Source organism: Dendrobates tinctorius, unplaced genomic scaffold (genome assembly GCF_039654945.1).
Source record: "Dendrobates tinctorius isolate UK_male_01 unplaced genomic scaffold, ASM3965494v1 ptg000245l, whole genome shotgun sequence".
Taxonomy (NCBI): Eukaryota; Metazoa; Chordata; class Amphibia; order Anura; family Dendrobatidae; genus Dendrobates; species Dendrobates tinctorius.
The window spans coordinates 9275427-9294032 of record NW_027361912.1 but is presented as its reverse complement, the minus strand read 5'-3'; the positions used below and the strand labels follow the sequence as shown (position 1 = coordinate 9294032).

The following is an 18606-nucleotide window of genomic DNA, read 5'->3' as shown; positions in this document are numbered from 1 at the left end:
CTTTCAACTTTGTGCAGTGACAATATCGTAGCCCATGAGGTTTAACCGAGGCGTGATTATTGCTAATTGAAAACTTTTTCCAATACCCCGCCATGATGACTTGAAATACAGTCAGCTTTGGCAATTTTTGTTGGTCTCTCAAGAGATTTAATCTATGGTATGTAAATGACAGTCTTAGGTCCTCCCAGTGTGGAAGAAAAGCCTTGCTTCTCACAGCAATGGATTGATGTTTGTTTCTTGGAGCAGAAGGCGAGAGTGATGCAATCTGCCTGTAATTGCCAAAAATTACATCTTAACTGAACCCTTAGAATGTGTAAGCCAAGGATGCCTGGAAGCAGCGTGGAGGGCTAGTGGTGATTTGTAACTCACCATGGCTTAAAATGTTCTGCCCTGGAAGCGTGAAGCCCTTGGTCACTTCTGTTCTTTCATCTTTGCGCTGTGGCAATATTGTTGCCCATGAGGTTTATCCAAGGCATGATTATTGCTAATTGAAAACTTTTCCCAATACCCCGCCATAATGACTTGGAATACAGTCAGCTTTGGCAATTTTTGTTGGTCTATCAGGAGACTTAATTCATGGAATGCAAATGACAGTCTTAGCTTCTCCCAGTGTGGAAGAAAAGCCTTGCTTCTCACAGCAATGGATTGATGTTTGTTTCTTGGAGCAGAAGGCGAGAGTGAGGCAATCTGCCTGTAATTGCCAAAAATTACATCTTTCCTGAGCCCTCAGAATGTGGAAGCCCAGGATGCCTGGAAGCAGTGTGGGAGGGCTAGTGAGAATTTGTAACTCACCGTAGCTTAACAAGCTCTGCTTTGGAAGCAGGAAGGCATTGGTCACAACAGTTCTTTCAACTTTACGCAGTGGCAATATCGTAGCCCATGAGGTTTAACCGAGGCGTGATTATTGCTAATTGAAAACTTTTCCCAATACCCCGCCATGATGACTTGAAATACAGTCAGCTTTGGCAATTTTTGTTGGTCTCTCAGGAGACTTAATCCATTGTATGCAAATAACAGAATCTTAGCTCCTCCCAGCGTGGAAGAAAAGCCTTGCTTCTCACAGCAATGGATTGATGTTTGCTGCCTGGAGCAGAAGGAGAGAGTGAGGCAATCTGCCTGTAATTGCCAAAAATTTCATCTTAACTGAGCCCTTAGAATGTGGAAGCTCAGGATGCCTGGAAGCAGTGTGGGAGGGCTAGTGAGAATTTGTAACTCACCATAGCTTAAACAAGCTCTGCTTTGGAAGCAGGAAGGCATTGGTCACAACAGTTCTTTCAACTTTGCGCAGTGGCAATATCGTAGCCTATGAGGTTTAACCGAGGCGTGATTATTGCTAATTGAAAACTTTTCCCCATACCCCGCCATGATGACTTGAAATACAGTCAGCTTTGGCAATTTTTTTTGGTCTCTCAGGAGACTTAATCTATGGTATGTAAATGACAGTCTTAGGTCCTCCCAGTGTGGAAGAAAAGCATTGCTTCTCACAGCAATGGATTGATGTTTGTTTCTTGGAGCAGAAGGCGAGAGTGAGGCAATCTGCCTGTAATTGCCAAAAATTACATCTTAACTGAACCCTTAGAATGTGTAAGCCAAGGATGCCTGGAAGCAGCGTGGAGGGCTAGTGGTGATTTGTAACTCACCATGGCTTAAAATGTTCTGCCCTGGAAGCGGGAAGCCCTTGGTCACTTCTGTTATTTCATCTTTGCGCTGTGGCAATATTGTTGCCCATGAGGTTTATCCAAGGCGTGATTATTGCTAATTGAAAACTTTTCCCAATACCCCGCCATAATGACTTGGAATACAGTCAGCTTTGGAAATTTTTGTTGGTCTCTCAGGAGACTTAATTCATGGAATGCAAATGACAGTCTTAGCTTCTCCCAGTGTGGAAGAAAAGCCTTGCTTCTCACAGCAATGGATTGATGTTTGTTTCTTGGAGCAGAAGGCGAGAGTGAGGCAATCTGACTGTAATTGCCAAAATTTACATCTTTCCTGAGCCCTCAGAATGTGGAAGCCCAGGATGCCTGGAAGCAGTGTGGGAGGGCTAGTGAGAATTTGTAACTCACCGTAGCTTAAACAAGCTCTGCTTTGAAAGCAGGAAGGCATTGGTCACAACAGTTCTTTCAACTTTGCGCAATGGCAATATCGTAGCCCATGAGGTTTAACCGAGGCGTGATTATTGCTAATTGAAAACTTTTCCAATACCCTGCCATGATGACTTGAAATACAGTCAGCTTTGGCAATTTTTGTTGGTCTCTCAGGAGACTTAATCTATGGTATGCAAATAACAGAGTCTTAGCTTCTCCCAGCGTGGAAGAATAGCCTTGCTTCTCACAGCAATGTATTGATGTTTGTTGCCTGGAGCAGAAGGAGAGAGTGAGGCAATCTGCCTGTAATTGCCAAAAATTTCATTTTAACTGAGCACTTAGAATGTGGAAGCTCAGGATGCCTGGAAGCAGTGTGGAAGGGCTATTGAGAATTTGTAACTCACCGTAGCTTAAACAAGCTCTGCTTTGGAAGCAGGAAGGCATTGGTCACAACAGTTCTTTCAACTTTGCGCAGTGGCAAAATTGTAGCCTATGAGGTTTAACCGAGGCGTGATTATTGCTAATTGAAAACTTTTCCCAATACCCCGCCATGATGACTTGAAATACAGTCAGCTTTTTTCAGTTTTTGTTGGTCTCTCAGGAGACTTAATCTATGGTATGCAAATGACAGTCTTAGGTCCTCCCAGTGTGGAAGAAAAGCCTTGCTTCTCACAGCAATGGATTGATGTTTGTTTCTTGGAGCAGAAGGAGAGAGTGAGGCAATCTGCCTGTAATGACCAAAAATTTCATCTTAACTGAGCCTTTAGAATGTGGAAGCTCAGGATGCCTGGAAGCAGTGTGGAAGGGCTATTGAGAATTTGTAACTCACCGTAGCTTAAACAAGCTCTGATTTGGAAGCGGGAAGGCATTGGTCACAACAGTGTTTTCAACTTTGCGCAGTGACAATATCGTAGCCCATGAGGTTTAACCGAGGCGTGATTATTGCTAATTGAAAACTTTTCCCAATACCCCGCCATGATGACTTGAAATACAGTCAGCTTTGGTAATTTTTGTTGGTCTCTCAGGAGACTTAATCTATGGTATGCAAATGACAGTCTTAGGTCCTCCCAGTGTGGAAGAAAAGCCTTGCTTCTCACAGCAATGGATTGATGTTTGTTTCTTGGAGCAGAAGGCGAGAGTGAGGCAATCTGCCTGTAATTGCCAAAACTTACATCTTTCCTGAGCCCTCAGAATGTGGAAGCCCAGGATGCCTGGAAGCAGTGTGGGAGGGCTAGCGAGAATTTGTAACTCACCATGGCTTAAACAAGCTCTGCTTTGAAAGCAGGAAGGCATTGGTCACAACAGTTCTTTCAACTTTGCGCAGTGGTAATTTCGTATCCCATGAGGTTTAACCGAGGCGTGATTATTGCTAATTGAAAACTTTTCCCAATACCCCGCCATGATGACTTGAAATACAGTCAGCTTTGGCAATTTTTGTTGGTCTCTCAGGAGACTTAATCTATGGTATGCAAATAACAGAGTCTTAGCTCCTCCCAGCGTGGAAGAATAGCCTTGCTTCTCACAGCAATGGATTGATGTTTGTTGCCTGGAGCAGAAGGAGAGAGTGAGGCAATCTGCCTGTAATTGCCAAAAATTTCATCTTAACTGAGCCCTTAGAATGTGGAAGCTCAGAATGCCTGGAAGCAGTGTGGGAGGGCTAGTGAGAATTTGTAACTCACCATAGCTTAAACAAGCTCTGCTTTGGAAGCAGGAAGGCATTGGTCACAACAGTTCTTTCAACTTTGCGCAGTGGCAATATCGTAGCCCATGAGGTTAAACCGAGAGGTTATTATTGCTAATTGAAAACTTTTCCCAATACCCCGCCATGATGACTTGAAATACAGTCAGCTTTGGCAATTTTTGTTGGTCTCTCAGGAGACTTAATCTGTGGTATGCAAATGACAGTCTTAGGTTCTCCCAGTGTGGAAGAAAAGCCTTGCTTCTCATAGCAATGGATTGATGTTTGTTTCTTGGAGCAGAAGGCGAGAGTGTGGCAATCTGCCTGTAATTGCCAAAAATTACATCTTTCCTGAGCCCTCAGAATGTGGAAGCCCAGGATGCCTGGAAGCAGTGTGGGAGGGCTAGTGATAATTTGTAACTCACCGTAGCTTAAACAAGCTCTGCTTTGAAAGCAGGAAGGCATTGGTCACAATAGTTCTTTCAATTTTGCGCAGTGGCAATATCGTAGCCCATGAGGTTTAACCAAGGCGTGATTATTGCTAATTGAAAACTTTTACCAATACCCCGCCATGATGATTTGAAATACAGTCAGCTTTGGCAATTTTTGTAGGTCTCTCAGGAGACTTAATCCATTGTATGCAAATAACAGAGTCTAAGCTCCTCCCAGCGTGGAAGAAAAGCCTAGCTTCTCACAGCAATGGATTGATGTTTGTTGCCTGGAGCAGAAGGAGAGAGTGAGGCAATCTGCCTGTAATTGCCAAAAATTTCATCTTAACTGAGCACTTAGAATGTGGAAGCTCAGGATGCCTGGAAGCAGTGTGGGAGGGCTAGTGAGAATTTGTAACTCACCATAGCTTAAACAAGCTCTGCTTTGGAAGCAGGAAGTCATTGGTCACAACAGTTCTTTCAACTTTGCGCAGTGGCAATATCGTAGCCCATGAGGTTAAACCGAGGCGTTATTATTGCTAATTGAAAACTTTTCCCAATACCCCGCCATGATGACTTGAAATACAGTCAGCTTTGGCAATTTTTGTTGGTCTCTCAGGAGACTTAATCTATGGTATGTAAATGACAGTCTTAGGTCCTCCCAGTGTGGAAGAAAACCTTGCTTCTCACAGCAATGGATTGATGTTTGTTTCTTGGAGCAGAAGGCGAGAGTGAGGCAATCTGCCTGTAATTGCCAAAAATTACATCTTAACTGAACCCTTAGAATGTGTAAGCCAAGGATGCCTGGAAGCAGCGTGGAGGGCTAGTGGTGATTTGTAACTCACCATGGCTTAAAATGTTCTGCCCTGGAAGCGGGAAGCCCTTGGTCACTTCTGTTCTTTCATCTTTGCGCTGTGGCAATATTGTTGCCCATGAGGTTTATCCAAGGCGTGATTATTGCTAATTGAAAACTTTTCCCAATACCCCGCCATAATGACTTGGAATACAGTCAGCTTTTGCAATTTTTGATGGTCTCTCAGGAGACTTAATTCATGGAATGCAAATGACAGTCTTAGCTTCTCCCAGTGTGGAAGAAAAGCCTTGCTTCTCACAGCAATGGATTGATGTTTGTTTCTTGGAGCAGAAGGAGAGAGTGAGGCAATCTGCCTGTAATGACCAAAAATTTCATCTTAACTGAGCCTTTAGAATGTGGAAGCTCAGGATGCCTGGAAGCAGTGTGGAAGGGCTATTGAGAATTTGTAACTCACCGTAGCTTAAACAAGCTCTGCTTTGGAAGCAGGAAGGCATTGGTCACAACAGTTCTTTCAACTTTGCGCAGTGGCAAAATTGTAGCCTATGAGGTTTAACCGAGGCGTGATTATTGCTAATTGAAAACTTTTCCCAATACCCCGCCATGATGACTTGAAATACAGTCAGCTTTTTTCAGTTTTTGTTGGTCTCTCAGGAGACTTAATCTATGGTATGCAAATGACAGTCTTAGGTCCTCCCAGTGTGGAAGAAAAGCCTTGCTTCTCACAGCAATGGATTGATGTTTGTTTCTTGGAGCAGAAGGAGAGAGTGAGGCAATCTGCCTGTAATGACCAAAAATTTCATCTTAACTGAGCCTTTAGAATGTGGAAGCTCAGGATGCCTGGAAGCAGTGTGGAAGGGCTATTGAGAATTTGTAACTCACCGTAGCTTAAACAAGCTCTGATTTGGAAGCGGGAAGGCATTGGTCACAACAGTGTTTTCAACTTTGCGCAGTGACAATATCGTAGCCCATGAGGTTTAACCGAGGCGTGATTATTGCTAATTGAAAACTTTTCCCAATACCCCGCCATGATGACTTGAAATACAGTCAGCTTTGGTAATTTTTGTTGGTCTCTCAGGAGACTTAATCTATGGTATGCAAATGACAGTCTTAGGTCCTCCCAGTGTGGAAGAAAAGCCTTGCTTCTCACAGCAATGGATTGATGTTTGTTTCTTGGAGCAGAAGGCGAGAGTGAGGCAATCTGCCTGTAATTGCCAAAAATTACATCTTTCCTGAGCCCTCAGAATGTGGAAGCCCAGGATGCCTGGAAGCAGTGTGGGAGGGCTAGCGAGAATTTGTAACTCACCATGGCTTAAACAAGCTCTGCTTTGAAAGCAGGAAGGCATTGGTCACAACAGTTCTTTCAACTTTGCGCAGTGGTAATTTCGTATCCCATGAGGTTTAACCGAGGCGTGATTATTGCTAATTGAAAACTTTTCCCAATACCCCGCCATGATGACTTGAAATACAGTCAGCTTTGGCAATTTTTGTTGGTCTCTCAGGAGACTTAATCTATGGTATGCAAATAACAGAGTCTTAGCTCCTCCCAGCGTGGAAGAATAGCCTTGCTTCTCACAGCAATGGATTGATGTTTGTTGCCTGGAGCAGAAGGAGAGAGTGAGGCAATCTGCCTGTAATTGCCAAAAATTTCATCTTAACTGAGCCCTTAGAATGTGGAAGCTCAGAATGCCTGGAAGCAGTGTGGGAGGGCTAGTGAGAATTTGTAACTCACCATAGCTTAAACAAGCTCTGCTTTGGAAGCAGGAAGGCATTGGTCACAACAGTTCTTTCAACTTTGCGCAGTGGCAATATCGTAGCCCATGAGGTTAAACCGAGGGGTTATTATTGCTAATTGAAAACTTTTCCCAATACCCCGCCATGATGACTTGAAATACAGTCAGCTTTGGCAATTTTTGTTGGTCTCTCAGGAGACTTAATCTGTGGTATGCAAATGACAGTCTTAGGTTCTCCCAGTGTGGAAGAAAAGCCTTGCTTCTCATAGCAATGGATTGATGTTTGTTTCTTGGAGCAGAAGGCGAGAGTGTGGCAATCTGCCTGTAATTGCCAAAAATTACATCTTTCCTGAGCCCTCAGAATGTGGAAGCCCAGGATGCCTGGAAGCAGTGTGGGAGGGCTAGTGATAATTTGTAACTCACCGTAGCTTAAACAAGCTCTGCTTTGAAAGCAGGAAGGCATTGGTCACAATAGTTCTTTCAATTTTGCGCAGTGGCAATATCGTAGCCCATGAGGTTTAACCAAGGCGTGATTATTGCTAATTGAAAACTTTTACCAATACCCCGCCATGATGATTTGAAATACAGTCAGCTTTGGCAATTTTTGTAGGTCTCTCAGGAGACTTAATCCATTGTATGCAAATAACAGAGTCTAAGCTCCTCCCAGCGTGGAAGAAAAGCCTAGCTTCTCACAGCAATGGATTGATGTTTGTTGCCTGGAGCAGAAGGAGAGAGTGAGGCAATCTGCCTGTAATTGCCAAAAATGTCATCTTAACTGAGCACTTAGAATGTGGAAGCTCAGGATGCCTGGAAGCAGTGTGGGAGGGCTAGTGAGAATTTGTAACTCACCGTAGCTTAAACAAGCTCTGCTTTGGAAGCAGGAAGGCATTGGTCACAACAGTTCTTTCAACTGTGCGCAGTGACAATATCGTAGCCCATGAGGTTTAACCGAGGCGTGATTATTGCTAGTTGCAAACTTTTCCCAATATCCCGCCATGATGACTTGATATACAGTCAGCTTTGGCAATCTTTGTTGGTCTCTCAGGAGACTTAATCTATGGTATGCAAATGACAGTCTTAGGTCCTCCCAGTGTGGAAGAAAAGCCTTGCTTCTCACAGCAATGGATTGATGTTTGTTTCTTGGAGCAGAAGGAGAGAGTGAGGCAATCTGCCTGTAATAGCCAAAAATTTCATCTTAACTGAGCCCTTAGAATGTGGAAGCTCAGGATGCCTGGAAGCAGTGTGGAAGGGCTATTGAGAATTTGTAACTCACCATAGCTTAAACAAGCTCTGATTTGGAAGCGGGAAGGCATTGGTCACAACAGTTCTTTCAACTTTGTGCAGTGACAATATCGTAGCCCATGAGGTTTAACCGAGGCGTGATTATTGCTAATTGAAAACTTTTTCCAATACCCCGCCATGATGACTTGAAATATAGTCAGCTTTGGCAATTTTTGTTGGTCTCTCAGGAGACTTAATCTATGATATGCAAATAACAGAGTCTTAGCTCCTCCCAGCGTGGAAGAATAGCCTTGCTTCTCACAGCAATGGATTGATGTTTGTTTCTTGGAGCAGAAGGAGAGCGTGAGGCAATCTGCCTGTAATTGCCAAAAATTTCATCTTAACTGAGCCCTTAGAATGTGGAAGCTCAGGATGCCTGGAAGCAGTGTGGAAGGGCTATTGAGAATTTGTAACTCACCATAGCTTAAACAAGCTCTGATTTGGAAGCGGGAAGGCATTGGTCACAACAGTTCTTTCAACTTTGTGCAGTGACAATATCGTAGCCCATGAGGTTTAACCGAGGCGTGATTATTGCTAATTGAAAACTTTTCCCAATACCCCGCCATGATGACTTGGAATACAGTCAGCTTTGGCAATTTTTGTTGGTCTCTCAGGAGACTTAATCCATTGTATGCAAATAACAGAGTCTTAGCTCCTCCCAGCGTGGAAGAAAAGCCTTGCTTCTCACAGCAATGGATTGATGTTTGTTGCCTGGAGCAGAAGGAGAGAGTGAGGCAATCTGCCTGTAATTGTCAAAAATTTCATCTTAACTGAGCCCTTAGAATGTGGAAGCTCAGAATGCCTGGAAGCAGTGTGGGAGGGCTAGTGAGAATTTTTAACTCACCATAGCTTAAACAAGCTCTGCTTTGGAAGCAGGAAGGCATTGGTCACAACAGTTCTTTCAACTTTGCGCAGTGGCAATATCGTAGCCTATGAGGTTTAACCGAGGCGTGATTATTGCTAATTGAAAACTTTTCCCAATACCCTGCCATGATGACTTGAAATACAGTCAGCTTTGGCAATTTTTGTTGGTCTCTCAGGAGACTTAATCTATGGTATGTAAATGACAGTCTTAGGTCCTCCCAGTGTGGAAGAAAAGCCTTGCTTCTCACAGCAATGGATTGATGTTTGTTTCTTGGAGCAGAAGGCGAGAGTGAGGCAATCTGCCTGTAATTGCCAAAAATTACATTTTAACTGAACCCTTAGAATGTGTAAGCCAAGGATGCCTGGAAGCAGCGTGGAGGGCTAGTGGTGATTTGTAACTCACCATGGCTTAAAATGTTCTGCCCTGGAAGCGGAAAAGCCCTTGGTCAATTCTGTTCTTTCATCTTTGCGCTGTGGCAATATTGTTGCCCTTGAGGTTTATCCAAGGCGTGATTATTGCTAATTGAAAACTTTTCCCAATACCCCGCCATAATGACTTGGAATACAGTCAGCTTTGGCAATTTTTGTTGGTCTCTCAGGAGACTTAATTCATGGAATGCAAATGACAGTCTTAGCTTCTCCCAGTGTGGAAGAAAAGCCTTGCTTCTCACAGCAATGGATTGATGTTTGTTTCTTGGAGCAGAAGGCGAGAGTGAGGCAATCTGCCTGTAATTGCCAAAAATTACATCTTTCCTGAGCCCTCAGAATGTGGAAGCCCAGGATGCCTGGAAGCAGTGTGGGAGGGCTAGTGAGAATTTGTCACTCACCGTAGCTTAAACAAGCTCTGCTTTGAAAGCAGGAAGGCATTGGTCACAACAGTTCTTTCAACTTTGCGCAGTGGCAATATCGTAGCCCATGAGGTTTAACCGAGGCGTGATTATTGCTAATTGCAAACTTTTCCCAATACCCCGCCATGATGACTTGAAATACAGTCAGCTTTGGAAATTTTTGTTGGTCTCTCAGGAGACTTAATCCATTGTATGCAAATAACAGAGTCTTAGCTCCTCCCAGTGTGGAAGAAAAGCCTTGCTTCTCACAGCAATGGATTGATGTTTGTTGCCTGGAGCAGAAGGAGAGAGTGAGGCAATCTGCCTGTAATTGCCAAAAATTTCATCTTAACTGAGCCCTTAGAATGTGGAACCTCAGAATGCCTGGAAGCAGTGTGGGAGGGCTAGTGAGAATTTGTAACTCACCATAGCTTAAACAAGCTCTGCTTTGGAAGCAGGAAGGCATTGGTCACAACAGTTCTTTCAACTTTGCGCAGTGGCATTATCGTAGCCTATGAGGTTTAACCGAGGCGTGATTATTGTTAATTGAAAACTTTTCCCAATACCCCACCATGATTACTTGAAATACAGTCAGCTTTGGAAATTTTTGTTGGTCTCTCAGGAGACTTAATCTATGGTATGCAAATGACAGTCTTAGGTTCTCGCAGTGTGGAAGAAAAGCCTTGCTGCTCACAGCAATGGATTGATGTTTGTTTCTTGAAGCAGAAGGCGAAAGTGAGGCAATCTGCCTGTAATTGCCAAAAATTACATCTTAACTGAGCCCTTAGAATGTGGAAGCCAAGGATGCCTGGAAGCAGCGTGGAGGGCTAATGGTGATTTGGAACTCACCATGGCTTAAAATGTTCTGCCTTGGAAGCTGGAAGCCCTTGGTCACTTCTGTTCTTTCATCTTTGCGCTGTGGCAATATCGTAGCCCATTAGGTTTAACCAAGGCGTGATTATTGCTAATTGAAAACTTTTCCCAATAACCCGCCATAATGACTTGGAATTCAGTCAGCTTTGGCAATTTTTGTTGGTCTCTCAGGAGACTTAATCCATGGTATGCAAATGACAGTCTTAGCTCCTGCCAGTGTGGAAGAATAGCCTTGCTTCTCACAGCAGTGGATTGATGTTTGTTTCCTGGAGCAGAAGGAGAGAGTGAGGCAATCTGCCTGTAATTGCCAGAAATTGTTTTTCCTGAGCCCTTAGCATGAGGAAGCCCAGGATGCCTGGAAGCAGCGTGGGAGGGCTAGTGGTGATTTGGAACTCAACCTGGCTTAAACAAGTTCTGCCTTGGAAGTGGAAAGCCCTTGATCACCAAAGTTGGTTCATCTTTGCGCAGTGGCATTATCGTAGCCCAATGAGGTTTAACTGAGGCGTGATTATTGGTAATTGAAAACTTTTCCCTGTACCCTGCCATGATGACTTGAAATACAGTCAGCTTTTGCAATTTTTTTTGGTCTCTCAGGAGACTTAATCCATTGTATGCAAATGACTGTCTTAGCTCCTCCCAGTGTGGAAGAGAAGCCTTGCTTCCCAAAGCAATGGGTTGGTGTTTGTTGCCTGGAGCAGAAGAAGAGAGTGAGGCGATCTACCTGTAATTGCCGAAAATTACATCTTAACTGAGCCCTTAGAATGCCGAAACCCAGGATGCCTGGAAGCAGCGTGGAGGGCTAGTGGTGATTTGGAACTCACCATGGCTTAAACAAGTTCTGCCTTGGAATCGGGAAGCCCTTGGTCTCTTCTGTTCCTTCATCTTTGCGCTGTGGCATTATCGTAGCCCAATGAGGTTTAACTGAGGCGTGATTATTGGTAATTGAAAACTTTTCCCTGTACCCTGCCACGATCACTTGAAATACAGTCAGCTTTAGCAATTTTTGTTGGTTTCTCAGGAGACTTAATACATTCTATGCAAATGACAGTCTTAGCTTCTCCCAGTGTGGAATGAAAGCCTTGCTTCTCACAGCAATGGATTGATGTTTGTTTCTTGGAGCAGAAGGCGAGAGTGAGGCAATCTGCCTGTAATTGCCAAAAATTTCATCTTAACTGAGCCCTTAGAATGTGGAAGCTCAGGATGCCTGGAAGCAGTGTGGGAGGGCTAGTGAGAATTTGTAACTCACCATAGCTTAAACAAGCTCTGCTTTGAAAGCGGGAAGGCATTGGTCACAACAGTTCTTTCAACTTTGCGCAGTGGCAATATTGAAGCCCATGAGGTTTAACTGAGGTGTGATTATTGCTAATTGAAAACTTTTCCTAATACCCTGCCATGATGACTTGAAACACAGTCAGCTTTGGCAATTTTTGTTGGTCTCTCAGGAAACTTAATCTATGGTATGCAAATGACAGTCTTAGGTCATCCCTGTGTGGAAGAAAAGCCTTGCTTCTCACAGCAATGGATTGATGTTTGTTTCTTGGACCAGAAGGCGAGAGTGAGGCAATCTGCCTGTAATTGCCAAAAATTACATCTTAACTGAGCCCTCAGAATGTGGAAGCCCAGGATGCCTGGAAGCAGTGTGGGAGGGCTAGTGAGGATTTGGAACTCACCATAGCTTAAACAAGCTCTGCTTTTGAAGCGGGAAGGCCTTGGTCACAACAGTTCTTTCAACTTTGCGCAGTGGCAATATCGTAGCCCATGAAGTTTAACCGAGGTGTGATTATTGCTAATTGAATACTTTTTCCAATACCCTGCCATGATGACTTGAAATACAGTCAGCTTTGGCAAATTTTGTTGGTCTCTCAGGAGATTTAATCTATGGTATGGAAATGAAAGTCTTAGCTTCTCCCAGTGTGTAATGAAAGCCTTGCTTCTCACAGCAATGGATTGATGTTTGTTTCTTGGAGCAGAAGGCGAAAGTGAGGCAATCTGCCTGTAATTGCCAAAAATTACTTCTTAACTGAGCCCTTAGAATGTGGAAGCCAAGGATGCCTGGAAGCAGCGTGGAGGGCTAGTGGTGATTTGGAACTCACCATGGCTTAAAATGTTCTGCCTTGGAAGCGGGAAGCCCTTGGTCACTTCTGTTCTTTCATCTTTGCGCTGTGGCAATATCGTTGCCCATGAGGTTTAACCAAGGCGTGATTATTGCTAATTGAAAACTTTTCCCAATACCCCGCCATAATGACTTGGAATACAGTCAGCTTTGGCAATTTTTGTTGGTCTCTCAGGAGACTTAATCCATGGTATGCAAATAACAGAGTCTTAGCTCCTGCCAGCGTGGAATAAAAGCCTTGCTTCTCACAGCAGTGGATTGATGTTTGTTTCCTGAAGCAGAAGGAGAGAGTGAGGCAATCTGCCTGTAATTGCCAAAAATTGTTTTTCCTGAGCCCTTAGCATGAGGAAGCCCAGGATGCCTGGAAGCAGCGTGGGAGGGCTAGTGGTGATTTGGAACTCAACATGGCTTAAACAAGTTCTGCCTTGGAAGTGGGAAGCCCTTGATCACCAAAGTTGGTTCATCTTTGCGCAGTGGCATTATCGTAGCCCAATGAGGTTTAACTGAGGCGTGATTATTGGTAATTGAAAACTTTTCCCAATACCCCGCCATGATGACTTGAAATACAGTCAGCTTTTGAAATTTTTTTTGGTCTCTCAGGAGACTTAATCCATTGTATGCAAATGACTGTCTTAGCTCCTCCCAGTGTGGAAGAGAAGCCTTGCTTCTCACAGCAATGGATTGATGTTTGTTGCCTGGAGCAGAAGGAAAGAGTGAGGTAATTGCCAAAAATTTCATCTTAACTGAGCCCTTAGAATGTGGAAGCTCAGAATGCCTGGAAGCAGTGTGGGAGGGCTAGTAAGAATTTGTAACTCACCATAGCTTAAACAAGCTCTGCTTTGGAAGCAGGAAGGCATTGGTCACAACAGTTCTTTCAACTTTGCGCGGTGGCAATATCGTAGCCTATGAGGTTTAACCGAGGCGTGATTTTTGCGAATTGAAAACTTTTCCCAATACCCCGCCATGATGACTTGAAATACAGTCAGCTTTGGCAATTTTTGTTGGTCTCTCAAGAGATTTAATCTATGGTATGTAAATGACAGTCTTAGGTCCTCCCAGTGTGGAAGAAAAGCCTTGCTTCTCACAGCAATGGATTGATGTTTGTTTCTTGGAGCAGAAGGCGAGAGTGATGCAATCTGCCTGTAATTGCCAAAAATTACATCTTAACTGAACCCTTAGAATGTGTAAGCCAAGGATGCCTGGAAGCAGCGTGGAGGGCTAGTGGTGATTTGTAACTCACCATGGCTTAAAATGTTCTGCCCTGGAAGCGTGAAGCCCTTGGTCACTTCTGTTCTTTCATCTTTGCGCTGTGGCAATATTGTTGCCCATGAGGTTTATCCAAGGCATGATTATTGCTAATTGAAAACTTTTCCCAATACCCCGCCATAATGACTTGGAATACAGTCAGCTTTGGCAATTTTTGTTGGTCTATCAGGAGACTTAATTCATGGAATGCAAATGACAGTCTTAGCTTCTCCCAGTGTGGAAGAAAAGCCTTGCTTCTCACAGCAATGGATTGATGTTTGTTTCTTGGAGCAGAAGGCGAGAGTGAGGCAATCTGCCTGTAATTGCCAAAAATTACATCTTTCCTGAGCCCTCAGAATGTGGAAGCCCAGGATGCCTGGAAGCAGTGTGGGAGGGCTAGTGAGAATTTGTAACTCACCGTAGCTTAACAAGCTCTGCTTTGGAAGCAGGAAGGCATTGGTCACAACAGTTCTTTCAACTTTACGCAGTGGCAATATCGTAGCCCATGAGGTTTAACCGAGGCGTGATTATTGCTAATTGAAAACTTTTCCCAATACCCCGCCATGATGACTTGAAATACAGTCAGCTTTGGCAATTTTTGTTGGTCTCTCAGGAGACTTAATCCATTGTATGCAAATAACAGAATCTTAGCTCCTCCCAGCGTGGAAGAAAAGCCTTGCTTCTCACAGCAATGGATTGATGTTTGCTGCCTGGAGCAGAAGGAGAGAGTGAGGCAATCTGCCTGTAATTGCCAAAAATTTCATCTTAACTGAGCCCTTAGAATGTGGAAGCTCAGGATGCCTGGAAGCAGTGTGGGAGGGCTAGTGAGAATTTGTAACTCACCATAGCTTAAACAAGCTCTGCTTTGGAAGCAGGAAGGCATTGGTCACAACAGTTCTTTCAACTTTGCGCAGTGGCAATATCGTAGCCTATGAGGTTTAACCGAGGCGTGATTATTGCTAATTGAAAACTTTTCCCCATACCCCGCCATGATGACTTGAAATACAGTCAGCTTTGGCAATTTTTTTTGGTCTCTCAGGAGACTTAATCTATGGTATGTAAATGACAGTCTTAGGTCCTCCCAGTGTGGAAGAAAAGCATTGCTTCTCACAGCAATGGATTGATGTTTGTTTCTTGGAGCAGAAGGCGAGAGTGAGGCAATCTGCCTGTAATTGCCAAAAATTACATCTTAACTGAACCCTTAGAATGTGTAAGCCAAGGATGCCTGGAAGCAGCGTGGAGGGCTAGTGGTGATTTGTAACTCACCATGGCTTAAAATGTTCTGCCCTGGAAGCGGGAAGCCCTTGGTCACTTCTGTTATTTCATCTTTGCGCTGTGGCAATATTGTTGCCCATGAGGTTTATCCAAGGCGTGATTATTGCTAATTGAAAACTTTTCCCAATACCCCGCCATAATGACTTGGAATACAGTCAGCTTTGGAAATTTTTGTTGGTCTCTCAGGAGACTTAATTCATGGAATGCAAATGACAGTCTTAGCTTCTCCCAGTGTGGAAGAAAAGCCTTGCTTCTCACAGCAATGGATTGATGTTTGTTTCTTGGAGCAGAAGGCGAGAGTGAGGCAATCTGACTGTAATTGCCAAAATTTACATCTTTCCTGAGCCCTCAGAATGTGGAAGCCCAGGATGCCTGGAAGCAGTGTGGGAGGGCTAGTGAGAATTTGTAACTCACCGTAGCTTAAACAAGCTCTGCTTTGAAAGCAGGAAGGCATTGGTCACAACAGTTCTTTCAACTTTGCGCAATGGCAATATCGTAGCCCATGAGGTTTAACCGAGGCGTGATTATTGCTAATTGAAAACTTTTCCAATACCCTGCCATGATGACTTGAAATACAGTCAGCTTTGGCAATTTTTGTTGGTCTCTCAGGAGACTTAATCTATGGTATGCAAATAACAGAGTCTTAGCTTCTCCCAGCGTGGAAGAATAGCCTTGCTTCTCACAGCAATGTATTGATGTTTGTTGCCTGGAGCAGAAGGAGAGAGTGAGGCAATCTGCCTGTAATTGCCAAAAAATTCATTTTAACTGAGCACTTAGAATGTGGAAGCTCAGAATGCCTGGAAGCAGTGTGGGAGGGCTAGTGAGAGTTTGTAACTCACCATAGCTTAAACAAGCTCTGCTTTGGAAGCAGGAAGGCATTGGTCACAACAGTTCTTTCAACTTTGCGCAGTGGCAATATCGTAGCCTATGAGGTTTAACCGAGGCGTGATTATTGCTAATTGAAAACTTTTCCCAATACCTTGCCATGATGACTTGAAATACAGTCAGCTTTGGCAATTTTTGTTGGTCTCTCAGGAGACTTAATCTATGGTATGTAAATGACAGTCTTAGGTCCTCCCAGTGTGGAAGAAAAGCCTTGCTTCTCACAGCAATGGATTGATGTTTGTTTCTTGGAGCAGAAGGCGAGAGTGAGGCAATCTGCCTGTAATTGCCAAAAATTACATCTTAACTGAACCCTTAGAATGTGTAAGCCAAGGATGCCTGGAAGCAGCGTGGAGGGCTAGTGGTGATTTGTAACTCACCATGGCTTAAAATGTTCTGCCCTGGAAGCGGAAAAGCCCTTGGTCAATTCTGTTCTTTCATCTTTGCGCTGTGGCAATATTGTTGCCCATGAGGTTTATCCAAGGCGTGATTATTGCTAATTGAAAACTTTTCCCAATACCCCGCCATAATGACTTGGAATACAGTCAGCTTTGGCAATTTTTGTTGGTCTCTCAGGAGACTTAATTCATGGAATGCAAATGACAGTCTTAGCTTCTCCCAGTGTGGAAGAAAAGCCTTGCTTCTCACAGCAATGGATTGATGTTTGTTTCTTGGAGCAGAAGGCGAGAGTGAGGCAATCTGCCTGTAATTGCCAAAACTTACATCTTTCCTGAGCCCTCAGAATGTGGAAGCCCAGGATGCCTGGAAGCAGTGTGGGAGGGCTAGTGAGAATTTGTCACTCACCGTAGCTTAAACAAGCTCTGCTTTGAAAGCAGGAAGGCATTGGTCACAACAGTTCTTTCAACTTTGCGCAGTGGCAATATCGTAGCCCATGAGGTTTAACCGAGGCGTGATTATTGCTAATTGAAAACTTTTCCCAATACCCCGCCATGATGACTTGAAATACAGTCAGCTTTGGCAATTTTTGTTGGTCTCTCAGTAGACTTAATCCATTGTGTGCAAATAACAGAGTCTTAGCTCCTCCCAGCGTGCAAGAAAAGCCTTGCTTCTCATAGCAATGGATTGATGTTTGTTGCCTGGAGCAGAAGGAGAGAGTGAGGCAATCTGCCTGTAATTGCCAAAAATTTCATCTTAACTGAGCCCTTAGAATGTGGAAGCTCAGTATGCCTGGAAGCAGTGTGGGAGGGCTAGTGAGAATTTGTAACTCACCATAGCTTAAACAAGCTCTGCTTTGAAAGCAGGAAGGCATTGGTCACAACAGTTCTTTCAACTTTGTGCAGTGGCATTATCGTAGCCTATGAGGTTTAACCGAGGTGTGATTATTGCTAATTGAAAACTTTTCCCAATACCCCACCATGATGACTTGAAATACAGTCAGCTTTGGAAATTTTTGTTGGTCTCTCAGGAGACTTAATCCATTGTATGCAAATAACAGAGTCTTAGCTCCTCCCAGCGTGGAAGAAAAGCCTTGCTTCTCACAGCAATGGATTGATGTTTGTTGCCTGGAGCAGAAGGAGAGAGTGAGGCAATCTGCCTGTAATTGCCAAAAATTTCATCTTAACTGAGCCCTTAGAATGTGGAAGCTCAGGATGCCTGGAAGCAGTGTGGGAGTGCTAGTGAGAATTTGTAACTCACCGTAGCTTAAACAAGCTCTGCTTTGGAAGCAGGAAGGCATTGGTCACAACAGTTCTTTCAACTTTGCGCAGTGGCAATATCGTAGCCTATGAGGTTTAACCGAGGAGTGATTATTGCTAATTGAAAACTTTTCCCAATAGCCCGCCATGATGACTTGAAATACAGTCAGCTTTGGCAATTTTTGTTGGTTTTTCAGGAGACTTAATCTATGGTATGCAAATGACAGTCTTAGATTCTCGCAGTGTGGAAGAAAAGCCTTGCTTCTCACAGCAATGGATTGATGTTTGTTTCTTGAATCAGAAGGCGAAAGTGAGGCAATCTGCCTGTAATTGCCAAAAATTACATCTTAACTGAGCCCTTAGAATGTGGAAGCCAAGGATGCCTGGAAGCAGCGTGGAGGGCTAGTGGTGATTTGGAACTCACCATGGCTTAAAATGTTCTGCCTTGGAAGCGGGAAGCCCTTGGTCACTTCTGTTCTTTCATCTTTGCGCTGTGGCAATATCGTAGCCCATTAGGTTTAACCAAGGCGTGATTATTGCTAATTGAAAACTTTTCCCAATAACCCGCCATAATGACTTGGAATACAGTCAGCTTTGGCAATTTTTGTTGGTCTCTCAGGAGACTTAATCCATGGTATGCAAATGACAGTCTTAGCTCCTGCCAGCGTGGAAGAATAGCCTTGCTTCTCACAGCAGTGGATTGATGTTTGTTTCCTGGAGCAGAAGGAGAGAGTGAGGCAATCTGCCTGTAATTGCCAGAAATTGTTTTTCCTGAGCCCTTAGCATGAGGAAGCCCAGGATGCCTGGAAGCAGCGTGGGAGGGCTAGTGGTGATTTGGAACTCAACCTGGCTTAAAC

General features: G+C 43.9%; 44 non-coding genes across 44 annotated transcripts; all 44 read left to right on the top strand.

The window, feature by feature from the left end:
- The first annotated feature begins 5 nt into the window (after positions 1-5).
- Positions 6-146, top strand: LOC141063120 (U4 spliceosomal RNA). Its single transcript, XR_012224801.1, has one exon. It is a non-coding gene; the product is annotated as a U4 spliceosomal RNA (small nuclear RNA).
- Positions 147-427: 281 nt separating this feature from the next.
- LOC141062212 (U4 spliceosomal RNA) lies at positions 428-568 on the top strand. The gene has a single exon (XR_012224001.1). It is a non-coding gene; the product is annotated as a U4 spliceosomal RNA (small nuclear RNA).
- A 282-nt stretch (positions 569-850) lies between these two features.
- Positions 851-991, top strand: LOC141062840 (U4 spliceosomal RNA). The gene has a single exon (XR_012224547.1). It is a non-coding gene; the product is annotated as a U4 spliceosomal RNA (small nuclear RNA).
- A 285-nt stretch (positions 992-1276) lies between these two features.
- LOC141061126 (U4 spliceosomal RNA) lies at positions 1277-1417 on the top strand. Its single transcript, XR_012223017.1, has one exon. It is a non-coding gene; the product is annotated as a U4 spliceosomal RNA (small nuclear RNA).
- A 281-nt stretch (positions 1418-1698) lies between these two features.
- On the top strand, positions 1699-1839 carry LOC141062327 (U4 spliceosomal RNA). Its single transcript, XR_012224105.1, has one exon. It is a non-coding gene; the product is annotated as a U4 spliceosomal RNA (small nuclear RNA).
- A 283-nt stretch (positions 1840-2122) lies between these two features.
- On the top strand, positions 2123-2262 carry LOC141061365 (U4 spliceosomal RNA). The gene has a single exon (XR_012223233.1). It is a non-coding gene; the product is annotated as a U4 spliceosomal RNA (small nuclear RNA).
- Positions 2263-2547: 285 nt separating this feature from the next.
- On the top strand, positions 2548-2689 carry LOC141062603 (U4 spliceosomal RNA). Its single transcript, XR_012224355.1, has one exon. It is a non-coding gene; the product is annotated as a U4 spliceosomal RNA (small nuclear RNA).
- A 283-nt stretch (positions 2690-2972) lies between these two features.
- On the top strand, positions 2973-3113 carry LOC141061238 (U4 spliceosomal RNA). The gene has a single exon (XR_012223117.1). It is a non-coding gene; the product is annotated as a U4 spliceosomal RNA (small nuclear RNA).
- A 283-nt stretch (positions 3114-3396) lies between these two features.
- LOC141061660 (U4 spliceosomal RNA) lies at positions 3397-3537 on the top strand. Its single transcript, XR_012223500.1, has one exon. It is a non-coding gene; the product is annotated as a U4 spliceosomal RNA (small nuclear RNA).
- Positions 3538-3822: 285 nt separating this feature from the next.
- Positions 3823-3963, top strand: LOC141062361 (U4 spliceosomal RNA). Its single transcript, XR_012224136.1, has one exon. It is a non-coding gene; the product is annotated as a U4 spliceosomal RNA (small nuclear RNA).
- Positions 3964-4246: 283 nt separating this feature from the next.
- LOC141061481 (U4 spliceosomal RNA) lies at positions 4247-4387 on the top strand. Its single transcript, XR_012223338.1, has one exon. It is a non-coding gene; the product is annotated as a U4 spliceosomal RNA (small nuclear RNA).
- Positions 4388-4672: 285 nt separating this feature from the next.
- On the top strand, positions 4673-4813 carry LOC141061274 (U4 spliceosomal RNA). Its single transcript, XR_012223150.1, has one exon. It is a non-coding gene; the product is annotated as a U4 spliceosomal RNA (small nuclear RNA).
- A 280-nt stretch (positions 4814-5093) lies between these two features.
- On the top strand, positions 5094-5234 carry LOC141062277 (U4 spliceosomal RNA). Its single transcript, XR_012224060.1, has one exon. It is a non-coding gene; the product is annotated as a U4 spliceosomal RNA (small nuclear RNA).
- Positions 5235-5517: 283 nt separating this feature from the next.
- LOC141062602 (U4 spliceosomal RNA) lies at positions 5518-5659 on the top strand. The gene has a single exon (XR_012224354.1). It is a non-coding gene; the product is annotated as a U4 spliceosomal RNA (small nuclear RNA).
- A 283-nt stretch (positions 5660-5942) lies between these two features.
- LOC141061237 (U4 spliceosomal RNA) lies at positions 5943-6083 on the top strand. The gene has a single exon (XR_012223116.1). It is a non-coding gene; the product is annotated as a U4 spliceosomal RNA (small nuclear RNA).
- A 283-nt stretch (positions 6084-6366) lies between these two features.
- LOC141061659 (U4 spliceosomal RNA) lies at positions 6367-6507 on the top strand. The gene has a single exon (XR_012223499.1). It is a non-coding gene; the product is annotated as a U4 spliceosomal RNA (small nuclear RNA).
- A 285-nt stretch (positions 6508-6792) lies between these two features.
- LOC141061999 (U4 spliceosomal RNA) lies at positions 6793-6933 on the top strand. Its single transcript, XR_012223808.1, has one exon. It is a non-coding gene; the product is annotated as a U4 spliceosomal RNA (small nuclear RNA).
- Positions 6934-7216: 283 nt separating this feature from the next.
- LOC141061480 (U4 spliceosomal RNA) lies at positions 7217-7357 on the top strand. Its single transcript, XR_012223337.1, has one exon. It is a non-coding gene; the product is annotated as a U4 spliceosomal RNA (small nuclear RNA).
- Positions 7358-7642: 285 nt separating this feature from the next.
- On the top strand, positions 7643-7783 carry LOC141061802 (U4 spliceosomal RNA). Its single transcript, XR_012223629.1, has one exon. It is a non-coding gene; the product is annotated as a U4 spliceosomal RNA (small nuclear RNA).
- Positions 7784-8066: 283 nt separating this feature from the next.
- On the top strand, positions 8067-8207 carry LOC141063022 (U4 spliceosomal RNA). The gene has a single exon (XR_012224712.1). It is a non-coding gene; the product is annotated as a U4 spliceosomal RNA (small nuclear RNA).
- A 285-nt stretch (positions 8208-8492) lies between these two features.
- Positions 8493-8633, top strand: LOC141060955 (U4 spliceosomal RNA). The gene has a single exon (XR_012222862.1). It is a non-coding gene; the product is annotated as a U4 spliceosomal RNA (small nuclear RNA).
- Positions 8634-8918: 285 nt separating this feature from the next.
- LOC141062885 (U4 spliceosomal RNA) lies at positions 8919-9059 on the top strand. The gene has a single exon (XR_012224588.1). It is a non-coding gene; the product is annotated as a U4 spliceosomal RNA (small nuclear RNA).
- Positions 9060-9341: 282 nt separating this feature from the next.
- LOC141062052 (U4 spliceosomal RNA) lies at positions 9342-9482 on the top strand. Its single transcript, XR_012223856.1, has one exon. It is a non-coding gene; the product is annotated as a U4 spliceosomal RNA (small nuclear RNA).
- Positions 9483-9765: 283 nt separating this feature from the next.
- Positions 9766-9906, top strand: LOC141061462 (U4 spliceosomal RNA). The gene has a single exon (XR_012223321.1). It is a non-coding gene; the product is annotated as a U4 spliceosomal RNA (small nuclear RNA).
- Positions 9907-10191: 285 nt separating this feature from the next.
- Positions 10192-10332, top strand: LOC141062010 (U4 spliceosomal RNA). Its single transcript, XR_012223817.1, has one exon. It is a non-coding gene; the product is annotated as a U4 spliceosomal RNA (small nuclear RNA).
- A 281-nt stretch (positions 10333-10613) lies between these two features.
- LOC141062048 (U4 spliceosomal RNA) lies at positions 10614-10754 on the top strand. Its single transcript, XR_012223852.1, has one exon. It is a non-coding gene; the product is annotated as a U4 spliceosomal RNA (small nuclear RNA).
- Positions 10755-11035: 281 nt separating this feature from the next.
- LOC141062673 (U4 spliceosomal RNA) lies at positions 11036-11177 on the top strand. The gene has a single exon (XR_012224417.1). It is a non-coding gene; the product is annotated as a U4 spliceosomal RNA (small nuclear RNA).
- A 282-nt stretch (positions 11178-11459) lies between these two features.
- Positions 11460-11601, top strand: LOC141062737 (U4 spliceosomal RNA). Its single transcript, XR_012224476.1, has one exon. It is a non-coding gene; the product is annotated as a U4 spliceosomal RNA (small nuclear RNA).
- Positions 11602-11884: 283 nt separating this feature from the next.
- LOC141062486 (U4 spliceosomal RNA) lies at positions 11885-12025 on the top strand. Its single transcript, XR_012224248.1, has one exon. It is a non-coding gene; the product is annotated as a U4 spliceosomal RNA (small nuclear RNA).
- Positions 12026-12308: 283 nt separating this feature from the next.
- On the top strand, positions 12309-12449 carry LOC141062430 (U4 spliceosomal RNA). The gene has a single exon (XR_012224198.1). It is a non-coding gene; the product is annotated as a U4 spliceosomal RNA (small nuclear RNA).
- A 281-nt stretch (positions 12450-12730) lies between these two features.
- On the top strand, positions 12731-12871 carry LOC141061441 (U4 spliceosomal RNA). The gene has a single exon (XR_012223302.1). It is a non-coding gene; the product is annotated as a U4 spliceosomal RNA (small nuclear RNA).
- A 283-nt stretch (positions 12872-13154) lies between these two features.
- On the top strand, positions 13155-13296 carry LOC141062635 (U4 spliceosomal RNA). The gene has a single exon (XR_012224383.1). It is a non-coding gene; the product is annotated as a U4 spliceosomal RNA (small nuclear RNA).
- Positions 13297-13568: 272 nt separating this feature from the next.
- Positions 13569-13709, top strand: LOC141061358 (U4 spliceosomal RNA). Its single transcript, XR_012223226.1, has one exon. It is a non-coding gene; the product is annotated as a U4 spliceosomal RNA (small nuclear RNA).
- A 281-nt stretch (positions 13710-13990) lies between these two features.
- Positions 13991-14131, top strand: LOC141062211 (U4 spliceosomal RNA). Its single transcript, XR_012224000.1, has one exon. It is a non-coding gene; the product is annotated as a U4 spliceosomal RNA (small nuclear RNA).
- A 282-nt stretch (positions 14132-14413) lies between these two features.
- LOC141062839 (U4 spliceosomal RNA) lies at positions 14414-14554 on the top strand. Its single transcript, XR_012224546.1, has one exon. It is a non-coding gene; the product is annotated as a U4 spliceosomal RNA (small nuclear RNA).
- A 285-nt stretch (positions 14555-14839) lies between these two features.
- Positions 14840-14980, top strand: LOC141061125 (U4 spliceosomal RNA). The gene has a single exon (XR_012223016.1). It is a non-coding gene; the product is annotated as a U4 spliceosomal RNA (small nuclear RNA).
- A 281-nt stretch (positions 14981-15261) lies between these two features.
- On the top strand, positions 15262-15402 carry LOC141062326 (U4 spliceosomal RNA). The gene has a single exon (XR_012224104.1). It is a non-coding gene; the product is annotated as a U4 spliceosomal RNA (small nuclear RNA).
- Positions 15403-15685: 283 nt separating this feature from the next.
- LOC141061364 (U4 spliceosomal RNA) lies at positions 15686-15825 on the top strand. The gene has a single exon (XR_012223232.1). It is a non-coding gene; the product is annotated as a U4 spliceosomal RNA (small nuclear RNA).
- Positions 15826-16110: 285 nt separating this feature from the next.
- LOC141063065 (U4 spliceosomal RNA) lies at positions 16111-16251 on the top strand. The gene has a single exon (XR_012224751.1). It is a non-coding gene; the product is annotated as a U4 spliceosomal RNA (small nuclear RNA).
- A 282-nt stretch (positions 16252-16533) lies between these two features.
- Positions 16534-16674, top strand: LOC141061934 (U4 spliceosomal RNA). The gene has a single exon (XR_012223748.1). It is a non-coding gene; the product is annotated as a U4 spliceosomal RNA (small nuclear RNA).
- Positions 16675-16957: 283 nt separating this feature from the next.
- Positions 16958-17098, top strand: LOC141060999 (U4 spliceosomal RNA). The gene has a single exon (XR_012222902.1). It is a non-coding gene; the product is annotated as a U4 spliceosomal RNA (small nuclear RNA).
- A 285-nt stretch (positions 17099-17383) lies between these two features.
- On the top strand, positions 17384-17524 carry LOC141061383 (U4 spliceosomal RNA). The gene has a single exon (XR_012223249.1). It is a non-coding gene; the product is annotated as a U4 spliceosomal RNA (small nuclear RNA).
- A 285-nt stretch (positions 17525-17809) lies between these two features.
- LOC141061679 (U4 spliceosomal RNA) lies at positions 17810-17950 on the top strand. Its single transcript, XR_012223517.1, has one exon. It is a non-coding gene; the product is annotated as a U4 spliceosomal RNA (small nuclear RNA).
- A 281-nt stretch (positions 17951-18231) lies between these two features.
- Positions 18232-18372, top strand: LOC141062025 (U4 spliceosomal RNA). Its single transcript, XR_012223831.1, has one exon. It is a non-coding gene; the product is annotated as a U4 spliceosomal RNA (small nuclear RNA).
- Positions 18373-18606: the final 234 nt, after the last annotated feature.